This window comes from Orycteropus afer, unplaced genomic scaffold (genome assembly GCF_000298275.1).
Source record: "Orycteropus afer afer isolate SDZICR_OR568_19922 unplaced genomic scaffold, OryAfe1.0 scaffold00190, whole genome shotgun sequence".
NCBI lineage: Eukaryota > Metazoa > Chordata > Mammalia > Tubulidentata > Orycteropodidae > Orycteropus > Orycteropus afer.
Genome location: NW_006921777.1, coordinates 314,717 through 328,747, shown reverse-complemented (window position 1 = coordinate 328,747; position 14,031 = coordinate 314,717).

The following is a 14,031-nucleotide window of genomic DNA, read 5'->3' as shown; positions in this document are numbered from 1 at the left end:
TCTGTGTCTGTGTTAATTGGTTTCCCTTTTCTTTGTTGAAGAGGGTCTGTGCAGTCCTTCTGCCTAGTCTGCCATCTTGCCGGAACTCCACTACTCTTGGACTCTTTATATTCAATCCTTTCTGGATCAGAGTTCCCTTTGCAGATCACCATTACTATAAAGATGTCACCCATTTGCAATGGATATATAAAAAAAATAAAATAAAAACAAACACTGCCATTGATTCAATTCCAATTCATAGTGACTCCAATTGGGTTTCCATGGCTGTAAATCTTTACAGAAGCAGACTATCCCATCTTTCTTCCATGGAGCAGCTGGTGGGTTTGAACTACCAACCTTTTGGTTAACAATAAAATGCCTTAAGCACTGCACCACCAGAACTCCTAATAGATAGAAAATCTACTATGAAATAAATAGTATGGGCTTAGGAGTCAAACACTTGCATTCAAATTCCAATTCTGCCATTTCAAAGCTACATGACCTTGGGTAAAACACTTAATCTCTGTTTCCTCAAATGTGAAATGAGGAAGATAACACACAACTCATAGTTTTGTGTTAAGGATTATACATGATTATATATGTAATAAGAACATAGCATCAGGCCTGCCATGTAGTAGGTGCTCAATTAAACATGTACCATTCAAGCCCATTGGAATTGTAACTCTGTAGTTACAGCTACTGTCATAATTGTTCCATACAACACCAAAGTGTAATTATGTCTTAGGTCTGATACTATCGTTATTTTATTAAGGAAGGAAGAACTATTACATCATCATCTTAAAAATAAGTATTTCGCATCTATGGCCTTTTAAATACTATTTAAACTCAATATATTTAAATTAATTCCTAAAAGGAATGACCTGAGAGCTCGCCAGACAAGTCATCAAGCTGGGCTTGTTTACGCCGAGGCAGGAAGGCCAAAGTTCCAGGTAAAATCTCTCCTTTCTAGAGCTCAGCATAACTCCAAGGCAACAGACCATATAAAGTCTGAAGCATTGAACAAATGGAATGTTGTCTGGAATGATAATGTGGAAAGAGAAAAACAGTCCACGTAAACATAGCTGGCTGTTTAATTTTAAGAAATACATTTAAATAAATAGCCACCTAGAGCTTTCTAGGCACAAGTATCTGCTTGAATTTTTGTCCAGAAAGTAATATATTTTTTAAATAGTCAAAAGATAAAAAATAACAAAATAATGTAAAACCTTACTTCGAGATGATTGCTATTGTTGTTAGGTGTTGTTGAGTCAGTGTCGACTCACAGTGACCCTGTGAACATTATGAATGAAACATTACCTGCTCCTGCACCATCCTCACAATTGTTGCCATGCTTGAGCTCATTGTTTCAGCCTCTGTGCCAATCCATCTTGTTGATGGTCTTCCCCTTTTACGCTGACCCTCTACTTTACCTTCTCCAGAGACTGGTCCCTTATGATAATATGACCAAAGTACTAGACATGAAATCTAAGGAGCATTCTGGCTGTAGTTCTTCCAAGATGGATTTGTTTGTTCTAGTAGTCCAGGGCACTTGCAATATCCTTTGCCAACACCACTATTCAAAGGCAACCATTCTTCAGTCTTCTTATTCACCATCCAGTTCTCACATGCATAGGAGGCTACTGAAAATACCATGGTTTAGGTCAAGTGCACCTTAGTTTTCAAAGTGACATCTTTGCTCTTTAACACTTTAAAGAGGTCTTGCACAGCAGATTTGTCCAGTGCAATATGTTGTTTGATTTATTGCTACTTCCATAGGCTTTTGATTGTGAATCCAAGTAAAATGGAATCCTTAACAACTTCCATCTTTTCTCCATTTATCTTGAGGCTGCATATTGTTCCAGTTGTGAGGATTTTTATTTTATGTTGAGGTGTAATTCATACTGAAATAGCTGTTTAGCATCCATAGCTCCTTAAATACTCCTTAAAGTCAATGATGATTGCTTGTTGCTGTTATGTGCCGTGGAGTTGGACCCGACTCACAGTGACCCCTCCTTGGGTTTCCGAGGCAGTATCACTACAGAAGTAGATTGCCCAACCTTCCTTCTGAGGAGTGGCTGGTGGGTTTGAACCGCCAGCCTCCTGGTTAGCAGGCAAGTGCCTTAGGCACTATGCCACCGGAGCTCCATGATGATTGCTATAGGTACTAAAATCTATGTCTTTATTGTCCTACTTTAAGGACGCAGCTCCTACTGATAAAATGTCATTTAATATAGACCTAATCCAGTAAACCATTCCCCCAAATTTCTGGAAAGATTAAACACACACACACACACACACACAACACACACTTTATATCTTCCATAGATTTGAGAAGTAGTTCCCTTCCTCTCTCCTCCATACTGTAAAGTAAAATTTATCCCCAGAGAAACAACAACCTTCACAGATATTTCTCTTTCCTCATTGATCATTATTGTGAGTTACCAATAAAGAAATGGTGATGCAATGGGTTTCAGAAAGCACAAGGTGGCAGAAGCAGACTAGAAATGCAACTGAAATAAGGTCTAGGGCAATTTGAGCATCATGGAAACGGCAACAATCACTTTCTTACTATTTTTTAATAACAAATAAATATATAAATGTTATTAAGTGATCTTTTCCATTATAAAAATAAGTATGTTCAATAAAATTTGGAAAGTATGAAATGCAGAAAGAGGAAACAGAAATCTATCACCCAGATATGGAAAAAACTTAATTCCTCTTCTAACTATAATTAGCAATTATGATGATACTAGATTTAAGAACAAACAAACAAACAAACTCACTGCCATGTAGTCAGATCCAACTCATAGCGACCTCTCCTTGAGTTTCCGAAGCGGTATCACTAAGGAAGTAGACTGCCCAATCTTCCGTCCAAGGAGTGGCTGGTGGGTTTGAACCGTCATCCTCCTGGTTAGCAGTCAAATGCCTTAGGCACTATGCCACCAGAGCTCTTTATACTACACAAAGCAACTTTGTATCCTCCCTATTAAATTTTACTAATGGATGCACTTTCAAACCTTATTCATTTGTGCACTTCTTTGCTTCATAAAAAAATTTAAGGCATCCATATGTGTCCATATTTTTATAAACCTTTAAAAGGATCATTGATCAGGAAGTGGCTTCTTTTATTCAGCCATTTTCCTAATAGCAAAAATTATTTTATGTTAAACCTTATCAGTAGTATCTAAGCCAGTAAATTTACACTTTAAAAATGCCCATTTCTAAAACAAAACCAGTCATCAGGGAGAGTCAGAACCAAACAAATTAAATGGTAACCTTTTCATTTATACCAAAACAGAAAGAAATGATGTACATTTTCAATCTGAACAGCATTCCCTCTAAGGTCTTTGTAATTCTGATAACATACTATGTCACTGCAACGTGAAAAATGTGATCAACTGTCATTGATCAATTTGTGTGGAAACTGTTAAAGGGGACATAATACTATTTTAAAAATAATAAAAAAGCCAGTATGCTGTTGTTAGTTGCCATCGAGTTGATTCTGACTCAGAGTACAGTATACTATTTCTTGAGCTGGTTTACAAGTAACTGAATATTCAGTTTCTTATTTTTTATACCTAAATCTATAATATATATATATTATTTTACACATACAAAATATTATATAACAAAATAATTCTTTAAAATAGTTAAGTATGGCTGTAGCAGTCATTTTTACTGTTAGAAAATTGGCACTAACTAGATCTGCTCCTGGAAAATTAAGGAAAGTCATAAATTCATTTACTGCTTTGGAATCATTAACCTTAATGTTAAAAAGAACTATATAAAATCATTTCGCCTAGCAACTGTTTTAGACAGGTGATAACCATTCCCCTATTATGGGATCAGGCAATGGAGCCTTCATCAAAATCAGGCAACTAATAAGTGGGAGACAGGGTACTCAGACCCCTCCCTGCATCACATACTGGGAAAATTCCATACATTCTCCCCTTGTTTCATGACCTCAATTCGTATCTTTAATTCATAGCTCCAAATACACAAAATTAGAAGTAATGTGATTACTCCTTCCCTATTTTAAATAAAAACTCCATTTGCTCTCTTAAATAAGGAAAACACTGACTTCTATGGGAGGGGAGATTCAATTGTCAGGAACAAATATTAGTACATTCCAGAAACTCCTGGATGGTTAGTCTTGAGTCTCTTCTTTGTAAGAACTAAGGAGGCAATCACAGGAAATTCTCTTTCAGGAACAATCCCATCCATGACTCTCCAGGACACAGTCAGAACTCTAAATCAAAGAGCTCCCACTCTAATGGCTTCACTTGCTCCTTCCTGGCTTCCTCCTCCAGGATCTTTGAAGAAATTTCCCATTTTATTCAAGTGCTGTCAGCCAGTTCAGACAGGGGATTTCCTGAACTCAGCACCAAGGTTAAATTATCAATAGTCCAAATATGTTTCAAGTTGCAAATAATTGAAGGAAAAACAAATGTCAGCTTAAAGAAATTATTAGTGCTGGAACTTTCTGCACTTGCTCAACAATTCTTCCTAGAACTACACGTTGTTGTGTTATGTGCCCTCGAGTTGGACCTGACTCATAACGACCCCTCTTTGGGTTTCCAAGGTGGTATCACTACAGAAGTACATTGCCCAACCTTCCTTCCAAGGAGTAACTGGTGGGTTTGAACTGCCAGCCTTCTGGTTAGCACTCAAGTGCCTTAGGCACTATGCTACCAGAGCTTCCTCAGAACTCCTTAGGACTACTACATAAGAAACTCAAAACTAAGTCTGGTTAATTTGACTATAAACCCAGTGGCAGAAACTTTTTTGTATTCCTAGCTGCTAAAGTTTCCCAAAGACTAAGCTTATCCATTATTAGAGCCCTGGAGATGATTAAAAAAAGCCATGAACTACATTAAGTAACTTGTCTTGCCTGTAGAGTATCCACATTTAAAAGGCTGGAAAATTCTGGCTTGGGAAAACTAAAAAAATAAACATCAACTACTATGATGACCAAAGAAGTTAATCTAAGTTCCTTTGCTGAATCTTATTCCCAAAACTTCTAATAAAAATAATTTTGGTTTTGGCCCTCAGAACTACTACTGACAGAAACTGCTTATCATTATATAAGAATAGTTTCCCCAAGTGTTTATTTGTTTTTCCTTTCTTTCTATTCTTTCCCACATAGATTAAACCAAAATAAGAACAGCCAAACCTAATTTGATTCTGATCCAAGCTACACACCCTACGTATTCCATTCCAAATCATGTTTAATTTACTGATTTCCTTGAGTCCCAACTAAATGACCTACTGGAATTCACGAAAGGGGTCAGAGAATGAGATTACAGGCCAAAAAAAGAATGTGAAAAACACAAGCAAGCCTGAAAACAAATTGACCCAAAGACAGACTTGGTTAAGGTACATTTCTTGTGGAATTTTAATGCTAAAATATCAAGTCTTCCAATGGGAAAAGTAGCCAACAGAGAAGTAGCTACATTTGCACTCACTCACCATTAGCTCATTCATGCATTCAAAAATACTTAGTAAGCACTATGTATCAGACCTCATGTATTCATGGATATTAACAACAATAGAGGAGACTTCAAAAGAATATTTGTTTTTCTGTTCCCCAGTTCTGCACTGAAGGCAATCCCCTCTTCTCCCCCACCCCCTATCTCTACTATTATATCTGTATATTGTTAAATCTGTGAACATAAACTTTCCTTTTTATCTGCTTTTATCTTTTTGGTAATTTGAATGCTACATTTAAAACCCTTTTGATTTTGGCAACAAATACTTTTGAAATATTTTAATCCAAACAATTCTAGACTTTTTTTGAGGTCAAGATTTATCAGTAAAGGAGAAAGTCAATTTTTTATGCTAACAATGTAAGACATGTATAAGATGGTTTTATATTAGTGATAAGCCACTAATGCTGTTATCACTCATGTTACAAACATCCACAATATTTTTTGATCCTAAAAAACATTCTCATGAAATAGGAAGAATATTAACTGTTTTATAGATTAGGAAATAATGGCTCAGGAAGGAGAATGCCATGCTGAAGGTCACAAAGTAAGTGGTGAATCCGTCTTAAGACTATTTGATCAGTATTCATTTCTACTTTTCCTGTATTTTAATTAAAAATGTAAGCTTTTTTGCTGGGGGGTGGGAATTTGGTTATGCTATATTGTTGCTGTTAGGTGCCATCTCTTGGTTCCGACTCATAAGGACCCTATGAACACCACCAAAACACTGCCCAGACCTTTCCCATCTTCACAATAGTTCCTATGCTTGAACCTATTGTTGCAGCCACTGTATCAAGGCATCTCGTGGAAGGTCTTTCCCTTTTATGTTGACCTTCTACTTTACCCAGAATGATATCCTTCTCTAGAGACAGGTGACGACAACATGACCAAAGTACAATACCATGGATTGGGTCAGGCACACCTTAGTGTTCAAAGTGACATCTTTGCTCTTTAACACTTTAAAGACGTCTTGTGCAGCAGATTTGCCCAATTCAATATGTTGTTCGATTTCTTGACTGCTGCTTCCATGAGTGTTGATAGTTGGCTCAAGTAAAATGAAATCCTTGACAGCCTCAAGCTTTTCTCCATGTTTCATGATGTTGCTTATTGGTCCAGTTGTGAGGATTTTTGTTTTATGTTGAGGAGTAATCCATACTGAAGGCTGTAGTCTTTGATCTTCATCAGTAAGTACTTCAAGTCATCTTCATTTTCAGCAAGCAATATTGTATCATCTGCATATCACAGGCTGTAAATAAGTCTTCCTCCAACTTTGATGCCATGATCTTCTTCATACAGTCCAGCTTCAAGTATGGTGAAAGGACACAACCCTGACGTACACCTTTTCTGATTTTTAAGCACACAGTATTTTTCTGTTCAAATGACTGTCTCTTGGTTGGAGCATGTCATTTTTGTGAAAAGGAAATCAGAAAAACTCTTTTAGTCTTAATTTCAGCTACATACTTGGGCAAGTCTCTCAAGTCCTGTGCCTCAGTTTTTTACACTATTAAATGGAAATAAAACATAGATCTTTTTTTTTTTAATAGGCAGTACAAAATTGTTCATTTTAAAATATTTTACATAGTGCCTAAACCTACTGGTGTAAGAATTTTGAAAATGGAGAGAAAAAGCTCATTTTCAGTTTCATCTCATGCAATATCTTAAGGGACAATGTATTCTATTTATTTATTTAAGGTTTCTTGATTCATATCTAGAATACTGTGTTCACATTCAGGGAATTCCTTAAATTCCTTTTACGAACCATTTACACCATGAATCTAAAATTAAGTAGGGCTTTCCCCCTATTTAATGGACAGATTGGTTTGTGTAACTTACACAGTAAGTTAATAGGATCAAAGGTCAAAATCTCTGATTGATCTTTAACCATGATGGGATTATTAGGTTACACCTTTGTTAACAAGATAGAATTATGACAATTTATTTTAACAGCAACAGCCTTCTCTAATATGAGCCTTATCTTAGCTTTCACTTTCATTCTGTTCCCAGGCTAAATTCAACAATATCTACATATACAGTTCAGTGACACTGATTATTTTGTGCAACTATTCTCACCCTCTCTTCCCAAATTATTCCTCCATCATTAACATAAGCTTCCCCTAATCTTATTTAACCTTTCAAGTTGTTACAATTCGATCCTATATAAATAGTTCTTTAAAAGAGTACAATATTCTGGGTAGACATTCTTTTCTAAGTAAGCTAATCTACTGTTTAGTTTAAAGAAGACTTCAGGGGATATTTTGGTTTAAGGCTTAAAAATTATCACAGGACAATAGTATCAGGGGTTTATCCAGCCTCAATGGCTCCAGAAAGTCTGCATTCCATGAAAATCTTAAGTTCTGTTCTACATTTTCCCCTCTTTTGGTTAGGATTCCTTTTTTTTTTTTTTTTAAAATCAGGTCTGCTTCTATCTCTTTCTCTGCTCATCCCTTATAATCAAAGAAAGAGATAAAAGGAAAGTTGTAAAGAACAGAACAAAACATCTGGTTAATCTACAAGCTAGAAAAATCTGACCCTGATTAACTAAACCAATGGATTTAGTTAACTAAATGGATTTCTTTTCTACAATTTAGAAGAATGAATTTTCTTAAATCATGTAATAAATCTCAGAATATTATGGTAGGGTACAAAATAAGTTGCAGTAAAAAATTTATTTTCATGAAATTTCCTTCATAGCCAGAGTCAGAAATTAGAAATTAAAATATGCATAATTTATAAAAAGAGAAATAAAAAAGTGACATCTTTAACTCTGTCACTAGGATAAAATAGTAAAAACTAACAAGTGTCTCAGAAAAGATGGTCTAGTCAGCCTAAGAAATTTATAAATTGACATGATTAGAGAAGATGTAGTTAAAATAAGTAGGGACAGTCCTTACAGATTAGGAAGAATTGTATTGAATAAGTAAAGCACATGTGGAAATGACTGACCAATATGTGCCAAGTAGTCTGCATTTACCATGTGAGAGATGTTGGTGTAGGCATTTTATCTATTATCTTAATCCTTACAAATGTTATATCTGAAAGAGGACTCCATCCATGTCCTGTAAGGAATTAGTCTCTTCTTCCTCCATGCTTGCTCACATTATGTCTACTCTTTAACTGTAAGTAAACTTATTGAAGACATTTGAGTATAGCCTTGGGCATATATCATAGTGCCCTGCCCAATAAATAACTGGTGTCATGAAGTTGATTCTGAATCATGGCATCCCATGTGTGTCAGAGGGAGCTCTGGTGGCATAGTACCTAAGGCATTTGACTGCTAGCCAGAAGGCTGGCAGTTCAAACCCACCAGCCACTCCTCAGAAGGAAGGCTGGCAGTTCAAACCCACCAGCCACTCTTCAGAAGGAAGGCTGGGGAATCTACTTCTGTAGTGACACTGCCTCACTCATAGGACCCAAGGAGGGGTCACTATGAGTCCGATCCGACTCCACGGCAATGGTTGCGTTGCCTTTTGCATTTCTTTTCAGAAGTAGATCATCAGGCCTTTCTTCTGGGGAGCCTCTATGTGAATTCTAAATGCCAATCTTTCCGTTTCATTTGTGCTAGCCAGAGACTCCTGTCCGATAATAGTGGAGTTTAAATTACTGGTTTTCAAACTTTGGGTGCATCAGAATCACCAGTAGATCTTGTTAAAAGGGCGGTTCCCAGACTTCACATTTCAGAAAATCTGTCTTTGTATATCTGGGTTGGCTCTAGTAATTAATTCAGCATTCAACAAGCATTAAGTAGCTTATGTAGTAACCACTAGTGGCTGTCAATTCAATTCAACTCATGGCAACCCTATGCGTTGCTGAATAAAACTGCACTCCACAGGATTTTCAAAGCTATGATCTTTCAGAAGCAGACTGCCAGGCCTTACTTCTGAGGCACCTCTGGTTAATAGGAATTGCCAACTTCTCAGTTAGTAGTCCAGATTTTGTGCCACCCAAAGACTCCTTCCTTTGCTGTTACTAAGTCCACTTTATAGAGAATAAAACAGAGCTATTGGGATATAAAATAATCTAGTAAGTCATAAAACTTACAAGAGATAAGAATCAGGATTAGGCTAATGTAGCAATTGAGAATTCTTGTTCACTCATTCATTCACTTACATTCACTTACTCAGTAGGTATTTGAGTACTTTTTACTATGGGTTAAAAAAAAAATCATTTAGACACCAAACACCAATTATTTCTGTACTATTAGCTGACAGTCCTGAAATTTTCCCTACCAATATAGTCTTGCAGCCATCAGAAAGGGTACAAATCTAGAAGCAAGAGAAATGGGATGCCCTAGTTTTATTTCTAGACATGGTAATATTTCACTGCTTTAGGAATAGCTTTTTCTTTGGACACTGAATTTTTTCAGTGGAAAATATTTTAAAAGATGCCTTTTAAATATGTTTAGCAGCTTAGTCTTCCATTTTTTAGCTGTTAAGAAAATCCATATATCTCTTTAAATCCACATTATCTTTGATAACACAGATCATTTTAAACTGATGTCCCAAATATTTTTAGTTGGAAAGATACTATTATCTGTGATTTTTTTTTTTCAAATCTGTGGCTTTTCTCATCAACCTGACTCACTGGGCAAAATAAAGTTCCTACTAGTTCTGAATCTAATTTAAACAAAGAGCAAACTTTATTTCTTTCTTATAGTCCAAAATTTTCAGATAATCACAAATAATTCACCCACATTTAAGCTAGGCAGATTTAAAGTGACAGTGAAAAAGGTCTGTAAGAGTAAACATTTGAAAAGAAAATACAATACAAAGGACTTAGCCTGTGTGTAGAATTATAAATATATACATATTAACTGACAAATAAAATACCCACATTCCAGCTAGAGCATAAAACAAACTTTACTTTCAAATTTGCATAACTTAAGAGGAAAAATGTTTTGTTCTAGACCATTTCAAGTGCTTCTGTGGTCTTCTGCCATAGTGACAGAAAATCATTCCTAGTACTAACACCTGTAACTGCCATTCTGTGTTTCACTCCCTTATAGTAAGCATACCTAATTCAACAAAAAGTGCTTCTTGTTATACAGGAGCACGTCAGTAGACAAACAACTTCTTTCTTGCTTTGATATGCTTCCTGGTCTCTGCTATCAGGACATACCCATCACTAGTAATCAGGTTCACTGAAAAAACAAGTAGAAAAAGAAAATGACTCACTGCCAACCTGCATGAATTGAAGCTGATTCACCCTGTTTGTTTAGTTCCTGTATCAGCTGGCTTAATGATACTGCTCCAGAATATATTTATTTGTTCAGTAGTCCAGGCAGGACATCTTTTTTGCTAAGAAAACAGGTCGAACTTTGAGTCTGGGGACTGGGGAGGAAAAGAAAACTAACTAAAGAAGCTTTCTTTCTAAAAGATGTCTTCCTCTACCCAAGTCTTTGTTCGATCTTTCTTGAGTAGCCACAATTTGCCTAAAGATAGCCCTGGTGATGCAATGGTTAAGCACCAAATCCCTAATCATTCTCCATTTCTCAAGACTAGGGAAATACATTCATCTTTTCCAAACATTATACCTATCAGACTGATTTTTATAATACAAACTGTGGCATATACTGAGCCTACTATTCCTGTCAGAAAATAAATGGGGTTCAAGCCTCATCTTTTGGAAAGGACCAAAAGACATTTGAACAGCAACTCTCATCAACTTTGTGTCAATAAAAATCGTGTGTGCTAGAATTTGTTTTGTTGATGGCTATATTCCTAACACCTAGAATAGTGCCTAGCACAAAGTAGCCACACAATAAACATCGGTGAAAATCACCAGATGCAAAATCCAAGAATTCCAGGCTAAAGCTAGTTTCTGCATTCTGGAAGAAAAGTGGGTCCTCTTTTTCAGATGGTATTGGAGAGAATAGAACAAGAGTCTTGCTAACATTACCAGGTGGCCCAGTAGGTGATGGCTGCCAGCAAATTTTAATCCAAAACACTGCAGGATCTCTTGGTGGCTCAATCCATCACAGGGCACCTTCACTCCCTGGCTCTAACCATCATCAAACACTTCTCCCTCACAAGACTGCTTCACAATCAGCTGTGGAAATTGAACAATGGCTAGCACCTCTGCAGGAACCCTCATTCAAATATGACTATAGATGAAGTCTTCAGTTTATTAAATCATAGTGTAAGTTTGGGCCAAATGCTACTGAGGAGAGTGACAAAGTCAATTTGGTATCACTTTTCTATTATCGATTTTACTTTAATATATAACTTAATTTATATAGCTCTGATCTCTCTTCATATTCAACTTAATCCATATATTTTAGTTATGTATCTATATCCTAATTTGAACACCATCTAAAATACAAAACAAAACAAACGTCTTGACTTTTATAATCAATTACGAGGTTCTCAACAGGCAGGAATAGATTTTAATGTTAAAAGAAAAACCATCAAGATATAGTTAAGACCTGCCTAAACAAAATCAAAACCACTGCCACTAAGTTGACTCTGATTCATAGCAACCCTATAGGACAGAGAATGGCCCCATAGGGTTTCCAAGGCTGTACAACTTTATGGAAGCAGACAGCCTCATCTTCCTCCCATGGACTGGCTGGTGGGTTCAAACTGCCCACCTATGGGTCAGCAGCTAAATGCTTTAACCACTGTTCCACCAGACCTGCCTGCCTACTTGGGCAAATAAAATGAACAAATGAGGGAAAAAAAATGGACTTCTGCTATATTCTTGAAAATCTCCCATAAAGGCCTAAATACGAAAATGTTTTAATGTTCTAACTTTTCCAGTTAAGAAGAGCTCCATAAATGCCTCTTCTATAATTTAGGTGGTTATCCAGCTTTTAATGTTCTAGAGGAAGGCAGTTCTCGATTCCAGGAAATATACAAGATGAAGCTAGAACATTTTACTCTAGAAAGCAAGGAGCTATCAGTGATCAAAAGGATACAGGACCACTCAAAGGGGCTCCCACTGACCAAAGATGAGACTATGTAGACATAACAAACAATGACTGCAATGGATTAAAACATATAAAATATACAAAACAAACTCATGACTTTGCTGATAGGGTTCTGGCTCATTATTGGCAAATTGGTAAATAAAGGGAAAGAATCAAAGGTGAACCTATCTTCCTTGTATTTTAGGAAAACCAAGTAGCTATTAAAAAAATAGTTCTTTATAAAAGAATTCCAACTACTAATGTAAAAGGATTAATAGAATTAGTGATACAACAGATCTAGGCAACAATCATCAATTGTTGCTAGAATGCTAAAACCATTAGATAAGGGGTGATCTAATGAACTTTCAAATAGAGTGATCAAGCTAATACCGTCTGAACCTGAGCAATCTCAACATCATTAAAAGTGGGGCAAGCAGACATTATGCACTTTTTGATGTGATTCAATAGGAAGTACATACCACCTATGAATTATTGTTAAACACGCACGGACACAAAAAATATATAATTTATAATACTTCACCATCTAATTAACAGTTTACAGAGAATAGAGGGGTACAGAACATGTCAAACAGCACCATGAAGATGCAATCAGTCAAATCCAGAATGCAGAAAATTTTACAGAACAAATGATATAATTTCTTAAATTTAAAAAACAGCATAAAATGGGGCATGATTTATAAGTTAAAAGACTTGAGACACTGTCATGATTGTTAGTTGCTGTCGATTCCAACTCACGAGACATTAACCAAATGCAGTGGGTGACTCATTTCAATCCTTACTGAGTAAACCAACTGTAAAAGGACATTTTTGGAGTATCTGGGGAAATTTAAACATGAAATATTAAATGATGTGGCAGCCATAAAAACGGGCCTCTCAGATCTCCTACTGCAGTGTGGGGAACACCACCAGCTGGTGTGCTCTGAATTCACCACCATGTTTGGCCAAGGGCATGCTTCCTACTGGCAACTCCAAGCCAAGAGCCTAACATGAATACAAACCAGGCCTATTCCTGCAAAAGGTGGCACTCCTCTGGCAAACAGGCAACTCTGGCTAGGGGACTCCCGGTAAGCCTTGCTTAAACACAGAACTGCACTGCTGGAAAAAATTAAAAAGCCCACTTCTCTGACAACAACAGTGTTGAACAATCCAAATCAGTTTATTATTAACTGTTTCCCTTCTGTTCTGACACCAGCTGCACATTCCACACATCTTCCTCTATCACTAGTCACCCAAACCTGTCAGATCTCACAAATTAAACAATCCTACAGACTGCCAAGTCTGCTCAAGACCTCAGATGCCAACTGTAAGTTTTGGAGTCCCCACAACATTTTCACTTCTGACTTGCTAGCTACACATTCAGGCCTTTCCATTACCCCTTCAAGATGCCAGCTATAAGATCAAGATACATGAAGCCCTAGGGCAAAGCTTCCATGTTCCAAAAAGTGACACACTACCATCCTATGTCTTTCATCAACCAGGAAGCTCATGAAACTTCTGTGTCCAACACTTCCGTGTTCACTGAAGTCTTTTTACATAGGCATTATTGATTGAATTATTCTCCAGCCCCCTTCCCTACAGTTGGGCTGTGCGGTGTAGTAAATTACTTAGTGTGGCTTTTCTACCCATAAGTCTTTGTAAACT